General features: G+C 43.1%; 1 pseudogene; it reads left to right on the top strand.

Moving 5' to 3' along the window:
- Positions 1-11,712, top strand: part of LOC102399481 — a 39,099-nt pseudogene extending 27,387 nt beyond the window's left edge.
- The last annotated feature ends 958 nt before the right edge of the window (positions 11,713-12,670 follow it).

The following is a 12,670-nucleotide window of genomic DNA, read 5'->3' as shown; positions in this document are numbered from 1 at the left end:
GTTCACAGAGCTTTTGGGGTCTACTATATCCCTCTACTTCTCTGTATATTCATTCTATTATTTTTTGAGAGTTTGATATTGAAACTCCAACTAAAAATCTTAATTTATCAACTTAAAAAAATAATTGTAATATATAGTGGACCTGTGTCTTCCCTGGTGGCTCAGATGGTAAAGAATTTGCCTGCAATGTGGAAGACCCGGGTTCAGTCCCTAAGTTGGGAAGATTCCCTGGAAAAGGGAATGGCAATGCACTCCAGTATGCTTCCCTGTAGAATTCCATGGACAGTGGAGCCTGATGGACTATAGTCCATGTGGTTACAAAGAGTCAGACACGACTGAGTGACTAACACACACCCCACACACATACACACAGTGGAACTATATGTAACTGTGTTCTGGATTTTCCAAGTCTCCTGTAAATGTGTTATCACACTTTCATAATTCAAAAAATAGTTTCTTTTTTTTTTTTTAAGGTAAGCTATGAGCTAGAAGTAAAGTTTACTCCATCCATGAATAGAATTTAGAAAAGTACAAATAGTATGATACGGTCCTTACCTTTTCAGGAACATTCAAGAATTATTTCAGTTCAGTTCAGTTCCTCAGTTGTGTCCGACTGTTTGCGACCTCATGAATCACAGCACGCCAGGCTTCCCTGTCCATCACCAACTCCCGGAGTTCACTCAGACTCATGTCCACTGAGTCGGTGATGCCATCCAGCCATCTCATCCGCTGTCTTCCCCTTCTCCTCCTGCCCCTAATCCCTCCCAGCATCAGGGTCTTTTCTAATGAGTCAACTCTTCACATGAGGTGGCCAAAGTATTGGAGTTTCAGCTTCAGCATCAGTCCTTCCAATAAACACCCAGGACTGATCTCCTTTAAGATGGACTGGTTGGATCTCTTTGCAGTCCAAGGGACTCTCAAGAGTCTTCTCCAACACCACAGTTCAAAAGCATCAATTCTTCAGTGCTCAGCTTTCTTCACAGTCCAACTCTCACATCCATACATGACCACTGGAAAAACCATAGCCTTGACTAGATGGACCTTTGTTGACAAAGTAATGTCTCTGCTTTTTAATATGCTATCTAGGTTGGTCATAACTTTCCTTACAAGGAGTAAGCGTCTTTTAATTTCATGGCTGCAATCACCATCCACAGTGATTTTGGAGCTCAAAAAAATAAAGTCTGATACTGTTTCCACTGTTTCCCTATCTATTTGGCATGAAGTGATGGGACCGGATGCCATGATCTTAGTTTTATGAATGTTGAGCTTTAAGCCAACTTTTTCACTCTCCTCTTTCACTTTTATCAAGAGGCTCTTTAGTTCTTCTTCACTTTCTGCCATAAGGGGTGGTGTCATCTGCATATCTGAGGTTATTGATATTTCCCCTGGCAAACTTGATTCCAGCTTGTGCTTCATCCAGCCCAGGGTTTCTCATGATGTACTCTGCATATAAGTTAAATAGGCAGGGTGACAATATACACCCTGTTACTATACCTGTTACTACTCAGGACAGGTTTAATTATTGTATTGTAACAAATAGTTAAACCCCAAATTAAAGTATCTTAGTATAACAAAAGTTTATTTCTTGCTCATCCTCTACAAAAGGAAATGCTCACCAGAGGATTTTGTTCACTGTAAAAATAGAAAGCCTGGAGATAAATCCACATACCTATGGACACCTTATCTTTGACAAAGGAGGCAATAATATACAATGGAGAAAAGACGATCTCTTTAACAAGTGGTGCTGGGAAAATTGGTCAACCACTTGTAAAAGAATAAAAGTAGAACACTTTCTAACACCATACACAAAAACAAACTCAAAATGGATTAAAGATCTAAATGTAAGAGCAGAACTATAAAACTCCTAGAGGAAAACATAGGCAAAACACTCTCTGACATAAATCACAGCAGGATCCTCTATGACCCACCTCCCAGAGTAATGGAAATAAAAGCAAAAATAAACAAATGGGACCTAATTAAACTTAAAAGCTTTTGCACAACGAAGGAAACTATAAACAAGGTGAAAAGACAGCCTTCAGAATGGGAGAAAATAATAGCAAATGAAGCAACTGACAAATAATTAATCTCAAAAGTATACAAGCAGCTCCTGCAGCTGAATTCCAGAAAAATAAACGACTCAATAAAAAATGGGCCAAAGAACTAAACAGACATTTCTCCAAAGAAGACATACAGATGGCTAATAAACACAGGAAAAGATGCTCAACATCACTCATTATCAGAGAAATCCAAATCAAAACCACAGTGAGGTACCATCTCACACCAGTCAGAATGGCTGCTATCCAAAAGTCAACAAGCAATAAATGCTGGAGAGGGTGTGAAGAAAAGGGAACCCTCTTACACTGTTGGTGGGAATGCAAACTAGTACAGCCCCTATGGAGAACAGTGTGGAGATTCCTTAAGAAACTGAAAATAGAACTGCCATATGACCCAGCAATCCCACTGCTTGGCATACACACCGAGGAAACCAGAATTGAAAGAGAAACGTGTACCCGGATGTTCATTGCAGCACTGTTTATAATAGCCAGGACATGGAAGCAGCCTAGATGTCCATCAGCAGATGAATGGATAAGAAAGCTGTGGTACATATACATAATGGAGTATTACTCAGCCATTAAAAAGAATACATTTGAATCAGTTCTAATGAGGTGGATGAAACTGGAGCCTATTATACAGAGTGAAGTAAGCCATAAAGAAAAACACGAATACAGTATACTAACGCATATATATGGAATTTAGAAAGAAGGTAATGATAACTCTGTATGCAAGACAGCAAAAGAGACACAGATGTATAGAACAGTCTTTTGGACTCTGTGGGAGAGGGAGGGGGGATGATTTGGGAGAATGGCATTAAAACATGTATAAGCCATTCTCCCAAATCTTCCCACCCTCTCCCTCTCCCACAGAGTCCATAAGACTGTTCTATACATCAGTGTCTCTTTTGCTGTCTCGTACACAGGGTTATTGTTACCATCTTTCTAAATTCCATATATATGCGTTAGTATACTGTATTGGTGTTTTTCTTTCTGGCTTACTTCACTCTGTATAATAGGCTCCAGTTTCATCCACCTCATTAGAACTGATTCAAATGTATTCTTTTTAATGGCTGAATAATACTCCATTGTGTATATGTACCACAGCTTTCTTATCCATTCATCTGCTGATGGACATCTAGGTTGCTTCCATGTCCTGGCTATTATAAACAGTGCTGCGATGAACATTGGGGTACTCGTGTCTCTTTCCCTTCTGGTTTCCTCGGTGTGTATGCCCAGCAGTGGGATTGCTGGATCATAAGGCAGGTCTATTTCCAGTTTCTTAAGGAATCTCCACACTGTTCTCCATAGTGGCTGTACTAGTTTGCATTCCCACCAACAGTGTAAGAGGGTTCCCTTTTCTCCACACCCTCTCCAGCATTTATTACTTGTAGACTTTTGGATCGCAGCCATTCTGACTGGTGTGAAATGGTACCTCATAGTGGTTTTGATTTGCATTTCTCTGATAATGAGTGATGTTGAGCATCTTTTCATGTGTTTGTTAGCCATCTGTATGTCTTCTTTGGAGAAATGTCTATTTAGTTCTTTGGCCCATTTTTTGATTGGGTCATTTATTTTTCTGGAGTTGAGCTGTAGGAGTTGCTTGTATATTCTCGAGATTAGTTGTGGGAGAGGGAGAGGGTAGGAAGATTTGGGAGAATGGCATTGAAACATGTAAAATATCATGTATGAAATGAGTTGCCAGTCCAAGTTCGATGCACGATACTGGATGCTTGGGGCTGGTGCACTGGGACGACCCAGAGGGATGGAATGGGGAGGGAGGAGGGAAGAGGGTTCAGGATGGGGAACACATGTATACCTGTGGCGGATTCATTTTGATATTTGGCAAATCTAATACAGTTATGTAAAGTTTAAAAATAAAATAAAATTTAAAAAAAAAAAAAAAAATAAAAAATAAAAAAAAAAAAAGAAATGAATCGCCAGTCCAGGTTCGATGCAGGATACAGGAAGCTTGAGGCTGGTGCACTGGGATGACCCAGAGGGATGGTATGGGGAGGGAGGTGGGAGGGGGGTTCAGGATGGGGAACACGTGTACACCCGTGGTGGATGCATGTTGATGTATGGCAAATCCAATACAATACTGTAACATAAAAAAATAATAATAATAATTTTAAAAAAAAGAAACTGGAATAATTTTTGCCTAGTCTAAACTAATCATGGTAACTTCATTTCCTTGGTCAGTGATTGGTTTAGGAAAGTGCTTTCTGGGTACAATTTCTCTGAGCTTTCCAAGATTGAGGAGAAAAACCTTTTTCTATTTTGGGATATTGCCATCTACATGCTATGCGAATGTTGGTAACAGTTATTACGGGGTCATGATGAAAGTCAGTTTTAGAAGACAAATCAACAGAGTGAGAATAACATAGCGGAAATACAGAAAGGATTTGGGTCTTTCATAATGTCATAAATCACTCAGTTGACCAGTGCTGAAACCATCCTATCTCTGAAGACTTTGGTATATGAGATACTAAATTTCCTCATCACGTAGGGCATCAGAGTTGGTCTTCTCCTATTTTCAGCTGAAAGTATCTTAATTGATACAAAGTGGAGTAGAAATTAATCTATTTCATGCTATAATTTGTTGCTGGTGATGGTGGTGGTAGTCACTGGTTGTGACTAAGATAATGAAAAGGCTGGGGACACTCAAAAAAAATTTGAGCCTTTGAATATTTTGGGGAGAAGGAGGGAAGAATGTGTGGTATGGAGTTAGATGAACAATCAGGAGGGTAACACTTTATTTTATTTGAAATGTCTAGGATTATCAATTACATAAAAGAATTCCCTGGGAAGTTGCTGAAGACAGAGGCCTATGAAAGCTGATCTATAAAGTCATATAATACCATTAAATTAAAAATCCTCATTCCTTGAGGGGATATTCAAGATCTTAGTTGGAGTAAGCAAATTCAGTTGAGGGTTACTCTTTAGTTTCACAAGATACCTTAAAAATTCCCAAAATTTGTCTTGGACATAAGAATAAATATTGTTGATATTATCCACACTATTACTGAGGGCATTCATTGTCATAGTTGTGATGATTCTCAGTTGAGTACTAATCTAGTACCAGGGAAAGATGCCTGCATGGACTTACTTATAAGAATGCTCTATAGTGACAAGTATAACAGGTAGAAAAATTGTTTGAATGGCTTGAACTTTTAGGGGCAAACCTAACCTGCAGGGCCCAGTACAAAAGGAAAGTGGGAGACTCATAGTTCAAATATTATTAAGAATTTCAGGTATTACCGAGGAAACCAGAATTGAAAGAGACACATGTAACTCCAATGTTCATTGCAGCACTATTTACAAGAGCTAGGACATGGAAGCAACCTAGATGTCCATCAGCAGACAAATGGATAAGGAAGTAGTGGTACATATACACGATGGAATATTATTCAGCTATAAAAAAGAACACATTTGAGTCTGTTCTAATGAGGTGGATGAAACTGGAGCCTATACAGAGTGAAATAAGAAAAAGAAACACCAATACAATATATTAACGCATATATATGGAATTTAGAAAGACAGTAATGATGATCCTATATGCAAGGCAGCAAAAGAGACACAGATGTAAAGAACAGACTTTTGGACTATGTGGGAGAAGGCAAAGGTGATATGATTTGAGAGAATAGCATTGAAACACATATATTACCATATGTAAAATAGATGACCAGTGCAAGTTTTATGCATGAAGCAGGGCACCCAAAGCCAGTGCTCTGGGACAACGCAGAGGGATGGGGTGGGAAGGAAGGGGGGAGGCAGGCTCAGGATGGGGGGACACATGTGTACCAGTGGCTGATTCATGTTGATGTATGGCAAAAATCACCACAATATTGCAAAGTAATTATCCTCCAATTAAAATAAATTAAATAATTAAAGAAAAAAGATTTTCAGATGTTAGTGAAAATGGAAAAGTAGGAGGCTTCAAGCACCTATCACTTCTTGGAAACACCAAAATAAAAAACTAAGCAAAGTTGTCTGAATCAACTTCGTCAGAACTCTGGAAAGTAGTCAAAGGATTGCAGCAACCAAGTGAATGACGAATCGGGAAAAAGTCATTTTAACATGGTAGAAGAACTTTTTAGTTTTAACTTAGCCTTGCTCCAAACTCCTCCCAGGTGCAGTGACTGTCTTGATGACAGCCTGTGTTCCTCTTGTGGGTATCTGGTTCTGGAAGGAACAGAGCAGGCATTGCCTTTATTTTCTTAACTCAGAACAATCTCAGTTTGGAAAAGTAGCCAAATAGAGGTCATTCCTGGAAAATATTGAAAGGTAAGTGAACAAATTGTTGTTATCTGTGGCAAAAGAGTACAATTCCATCAGAAAATATGCATGCTAAAAGTCTGGGAGGAAAAGCTGGGGGAGGGAACAACTTTGGGAACTCGGGCCTGCAAAAGCATCCACTTAATAAGAGGAGGTGAAAAGCCATGCCCATGCCCTTCTGCTTCTATTGTCATTACCATTTCTGAATACACAGAAGAACTTTAAAAAGGAAAAAAAAAAAAAGTCTTAATACCTGGATAACCATGATGGTATGATCACCTCACCTAAAGCCAGACATCCTGGAGTGTGAAGTCAAGTGGGTCTTAGGAAGTATCACTACAAACAAAGCTATTGGAGGTGATAGAATTCCAGTGGATCTATTTCAAATCCTAAAAGATGATGCTGTGAAAGTGCTGCCCTTAGTATGCGAGCAAATTTGGAAAACTCAGCAGTGGCCACAGGACTGGAAAAGGTCAGTTTTCATTCTAATCCCAAAGAAAGGCAATGCCAAAGAATGTTCAAACTACTGCGCAATTGTGCTCATTTCACATGCTAGTAAGGTAATTTTGAAAATCCTTCAAGCTAGGCTTCAACAGTCGGAGAAGGCAATGGCACCCCACTCCAGTACTCTTGCCTGGAAAATCCAATGGAAGGAGGAGCCTGGTAGGCTGCAGTCCATGGAGTCACGAAGAGTGACTGAGCGACTTCCCTTTCACTTTTCACTTTCATGCATTGGAGAAGGAAATGGCAGCCCACTCCAGGGTTCTTGCCTGAAGAATCTCAGGGATGGAGAAGCCTGGTGGACTGCCGTCTATGGGGGTCACACAGAGTCGGACACGACTGAAGCGACTTAGCAGTAGCAGCAGCAGGCTTCAATGGTATGTGAACCGAGAACTTCCAGATGCACAAGCTGGATTGAGAAAAGGCACAGGAACTAGAGATCAAATTGCCAACATCCATCGGATCATAGAAAAAGCAAGCAAATTCCAGAAAAACATCTGCTTCATTGATAAGGCTAAGTCTTTGACTGTGTGAATCACAATCTGTAGAAATTTTTTCAAGAGATGAGAATATCAGACCACCTTACCTGCCCCCCCGAGAAACCTGTATGCAGGTCAAGAATCATCAGTTAGAACCGGACATGAAACAACAGACTGGTTCAAACGTGGGAAAGGAGTACGTCAAGGCTGTATATTGTCACTCTGCTTATTCAACTTATATGCAGAGTACATCATGCAAATGCCAGGCTGGATGGATGAAGCTCAAGCTGGAATCAAGATTGCTGGGAGTAATATTGATAACTTCAAATATGCAGATGACACCACCCTTATGGCAGAAAGCAAAGAGGAACTAAAGAGCCTCTTGATGAAAGTGAAAGAGGAGAATGAAAAAGCTGGCTTAAAACTCAACATTCAAAAACTAAGATCATAGCACCCCTTCATCCCTTCACTTCATGGCACATAGAATGGGGGAGACATAGAAACAATGACAGACTTTATCTGCTTGGGCTCCAAAATCACTGTGGACAGTGACTGCAGCCACAAAATTAAAAGACTCTTGCTCCTTGGAAGAAAACCTATAACAGACCTAGACAGCATATTAAAAAGCAGAGACATCACTGCCAACAGAGGTCTGACTAGTAAAAGCTATTGTTTTTCCAGTAGCCATGTACAGATGTGAGGGTTGGATCATAAAGAAGGCTGAGTGAAGAAGAACTGACACTTTTGAACTGTGGTGTTGGAGAAGACTTGAGAGTCCTTTGGACTGCAAGGAAATCAAACCAGTCAATCCTAAGGGAAATCAACCCTGAATATTCATTAGAAGGACTGATGCTGAAGCTGAAGCTACAATACTTTGGCCATCTGATGCAGACAGCTCACATACTGGAAAAGAGCCCGATGCTGGGAAAGACGGAGGGCAGGAGGAGAAGGGGGCAACAGAGGATCAGATGGTTGAATGGCATCACCAACTCAATGGACATGAGTTTGAGCAAACTCACGGAGATAGTGAAGGACAGGGAAGCCTAGCGTGCTGCAGTCCATGGGGTCACAAAGAGTCGGACACAACTTAGCAACTGAACAACAACAACCCATGCCCAGGGCTGGTCATATCTCAGAAAACACCTGAGAAAGCCCTGAATGTTTACTTCCCACTGATATTTAGGCTCATAGCAAGGGGGAAGTAAAGACTAAACCAGAGTTGTAAATGGACTGGCTAAGAATTAAAGGCTATAGTTTTTCCAGTGGTCATGTATGGATATGAGAGTTGGACTGTGAAGAAAGCTGAGTGCCGAAGAATTGATGCTTTTGAACTGTGGTGTTGGAGAAGACTCTTGAGAGTCCCTTGGACTGCAAGGAGATCCAACCAGCCCATTCTGAAGGAGATCAGCCCTGGGAGTTCTTTAGAAGGAATGATGCTAAAGCTGAAACTCCAGTACTTTGGCCACCTCATGTGAAGGGTTGACTCATTGGAAAAGACTCTGATGCTGGGAGGGATTAGGGGCAGGAGGAGAAGGGGACGACAGAGGATGAGATGGCTGGATGGCATCACCGACTCGATGGACATGAGTTTGAGTGAACTCCCGGAGTTGGTGATGGACAGGGAGGTCTGGCATGTTGCAATTCACGGCGTCGCAAAGAGTCAGACACGACTGAGCGACTGAACTGAAGAATTAAAGGAGTGTCCTGACACAGAACTAATCTATAAAGACCAGGGTAGATTTTTCCTTTTCTTCTTTTACTGTACTTCTTTCAACTCTGAGAGTTTAAGGACATCTCTGTTAAATCACTAGCTGATCACAGGCTAACAGGACAGAGACGTCAGAGGCCACATTCAACAAAGCATATACAGGAAGCAGGAAATAAATCCTGAGGAAGGAAATACTTTCATTTCTAGAGTCACCACATTATAATATTCAAAATGTCTGGTATTCAACAACAAAAATGACAAGTTATGGAAAGAAACATTGAAGTAGGTCACATTTATGGAAGTGAAAGTCTTAGATGCTCAGTTGTGTCTGACCCTTTGCAACCCCATGGACTGTAGCCTGCCAGGCTCTTCTGTCCATGGAATTCTCCAGGCAAGAATACTGGAGTGGGTAGCCATTTCCTTCTCCAGGGGATCTTCCAGACCCAGAGATCGAACCTGGGCTTCCTGCATTGCAGGCAGTTTCTTTACCATCTGAGCCACCAGGGAAGCCTGCATTCATAGGGAGAAAAGTCACATTCATAGGGACAAAAAAAAAAAAAAAAAAAAGGAAATTAATAGCACTGAGAAAGCACATGCACTGGACTTACTAGACAAAGATTTTTAAGTTAATTGTTTTATATGTGCTCAAAGAGCTAGAGGAAACCATAAACAAAGAACTAGAGAAACCCAGGAGAATGATGTATCACCAAATAGAGAATATCAAAATTATAAAAATAAGCCAAATAGAGACCTTGAGCCTGACTCAAGGACTGGCCTCCATTGTGGCTCCAGGCTGCCCAGGGCAGGGGCCAAGGGGGCTCCCCAGGTCAACTTGAAGCTGGTCAGCAGGTGGTCCCTGGTGTTTCAGCCTCCTCTGCTACTGCCCGTCCCATTGGGGAATGTCCCAGCCCAGGAGTGTGTCCCTGGAGGACAGCAGCCCCTGCAGCACTGAGTGGCCCCTGCCTGGTGCCTCTCAAGCCCCAGGAGGGGCTTCATTAAGCCTGTGGAGGTGGAGGACAGCAGGGAGTTGGAGGCCGGTCAAGTGGCACCCGCGGAAATGATCCAGGAGGAGGTTACAGCCCATGCAGCCCTAGAGAATGGCTGTGCCTTGGAAACTACTGCCAACCCCTGCCAGAGGGGCAGAAGGCCCAGGCAACCCCCAAGGAGGAGGTGGCGACCCTGGTGGTTTCTGAGAGAGGGGTAGGTGATGGCTGAGCCAGGACATGATCCCCAAAGAGGTACGAGTCCTAGAAGGAGGACTTGGTGGATGTGAGTGCCTACAGTGGGACTGGGGAGGACTCCCGGGGGCAATAACCTGGAGGAGGACAATGAAGAAGACAAGGAAGAAGTGAAGCCCCTCTATGAGCCAAATCAAGGTGCATGGAGATCCTGGGACTCTCAGAGGGAAAAGACCCAGCCCTGAGCCAGAAGACCCATTTCAGCATGGAGCCCATTCAACTGTTCAACACCTACTCCAATGAGGATGACCATCATTGCAACAAGGACGTGGGTCCCATGGTGAGTACATCTGGAGAAGCAGGTGGAGAGGTTGGAGCTGTATCCTGTGGAATGGGAGGATGCCGAGGGCCTGGGCATCAGCATTGTTGGCATGGGGCATGGACAGATATGGGCCTGGAGAAGGTGGGCATGTACATCAAGACCATGACTGATGGCAGCGTGGTCCATCAGGACAGCAGGATCCAGGTGAACGATCTCTTGATGGAGATGGATGGAATGAATCTGGTGGGAGTGACCCAGAGCTTTGTAGCCGCCATGCTCTGGAACACCAAGGTCTGCGTGCAGTTTATGATTGGCCAGGAGTAGCTAGGTGAGGTGGCCCAGCTAACTTAGCAGACCCTGGAAACAGGTGCAACGGCAGCAGAAAATGATGGAGCAGAGATATGCTCAGCATGGGGAGGGGAAGGATAACAAGGAGATGGGAGAGTGTGCCACTGATGAGGTTGAGGAGCTGAGCCCCATGTTCCCAGGTGGCAACATGACCATTAAGGTGTTCAGCTGGCAGAGAACCAGGATGCCTTGTCCCCTGTGGACATGGAGTCTGAGAAGCTGTACACAAGTTCAAGGAGCTCCAGATCTAGCATGCTGTGACTGAGATACAGATCCAGCGCTGAAAAGAAAACTGCAGAGCCTGGAGCAGGAGAAGGGGCACTGGTGGGTGAAGAAGGCACAGCTGGAACAGAGTGTGAAGGAGAAAAAGGATCACATGGAAAAGTTGGAGGGCTATGGGGGCGAGGCCCAGGGCCCATGCAAGGCTGTGAGTGAGCACCTGCAGGAGGCCTAGGCCCAAGTACAGCAAGGCTGAGTGCCTCATCAAGGACTACCAGCAGGAGACCAATTTCCTGAAAAAGAAGACAGCATAGCACTGGGTTCTGGAGGAGTCAGAGATGCTAAGGAAGGAGGAGATGGACAAGCTCCTGGACAAAGTAGGCCCAGGGGTGCCCTAGGGGCAAGAGACAGCAGCAAGTCAGCCCCTCTCTAGCACCCATCCTGTGGATTCTGGAGGGAGAAAGAGAAGTCATGCTGCTGTCTGGGAGCTCAAGGTCATGTCCCCTCCAGGGGGGTAGGAGGGGCAGGGCCCATGCCCATGCTTAAGCCTGACTCCTTCTTTCCCTTATTTTTCAGATCTTGGAACTGGAAGGAAACTTGCAAACTGAATAATTCCAATTCTACTTAACAGGAATCATCCCTTCACTGGACAATAATTAATCCCCTCCAATTGTCCTCCCTCCCCTGTCATCAATACTTCACCCTGCCCTCTACCAGCCTAGAGACAGATTTCCTGCCCTACCAGGGCCACACCTTGGAAGCCTTGTATTGACATCCCAGAGATTCAGCCTCACCCCACTCACACACACAGTATTCCAATGTTTTGACTGGAGGACAAAATTTTACTGTTTTTCATCTTTTGGAGACCAGAGCTGTGCTGCTGGCAGCCTGATTTCTAAGTGATATCAACTCCATTTCCCCACTTTAACCCCAAACTTAAAGGGGCTTCGACTAAGGGAAGTGAGACCCCTCTCAGGTCCCCTTCCCTTTCAGAATCCATCTCTCATTTTACCTTTTCCCCAATTCCCTGCCTCGGCCTGGGTTTTTGTTCTTTTTTTAAGAAAAAATAACCCTTGTTCCATTTTGGCTTTTCCTCATCCCCTGTAAATAGATCATGCCATTGATCAGCATTTCTCAGCACCTTCTTCCTTCCCTAAGATGTGCGTGTACCCACTGAAAGAGCTGACTGACTCAGTACCTAACTCCTCAGCCTCAGCAGATGCAGGGGGCAGGGCCCGACTTTACAGAAATGCTTCTCTGTGTATAATATATATGTATGTATTGTTCCTAGTTTTCTACACCCCGTGCCCTCTGTTAGGTTGTCCCCATAAAAGCAGGCCCAAGAGAGAAACAACAACAAAAAAGAAAATAGACATTCTTTGACAAAAGCTAAGAGAATTGTCACTAACACACCTTCACCCAGTCTGAAAAAACAGATAGTAACCTAAGACTACAAAGAGATAAAGAACACTGGTAAAGGTATGATAAAAATAGAAATGAGTCAGTATTGTATTTTAGGTTTTAACCTTGACTTTTTCTGACATAATTTAAAAGACAAATGCACAGGGCAAATTACCTGATTAGAC

The sequence above is a fragment of the Bubalus bubalis genome, chromosome X (assembly GCF_019923935.1).
Source record: "Bubalus bubalis isolate 160015118507 breed Murrah chromosome X, NDDB_SH_1, whole genome shotgun sequence".
Taxonomy (NCBI): Eukaryota; Metazoa; Chordata; class Mammalia; order Artiodactyla; family Bovidae; genus Bubalus; species Bubalus bubalis.
This window is presented reverse-complemented; position numbering and strand designations above follow the sequence as displayed.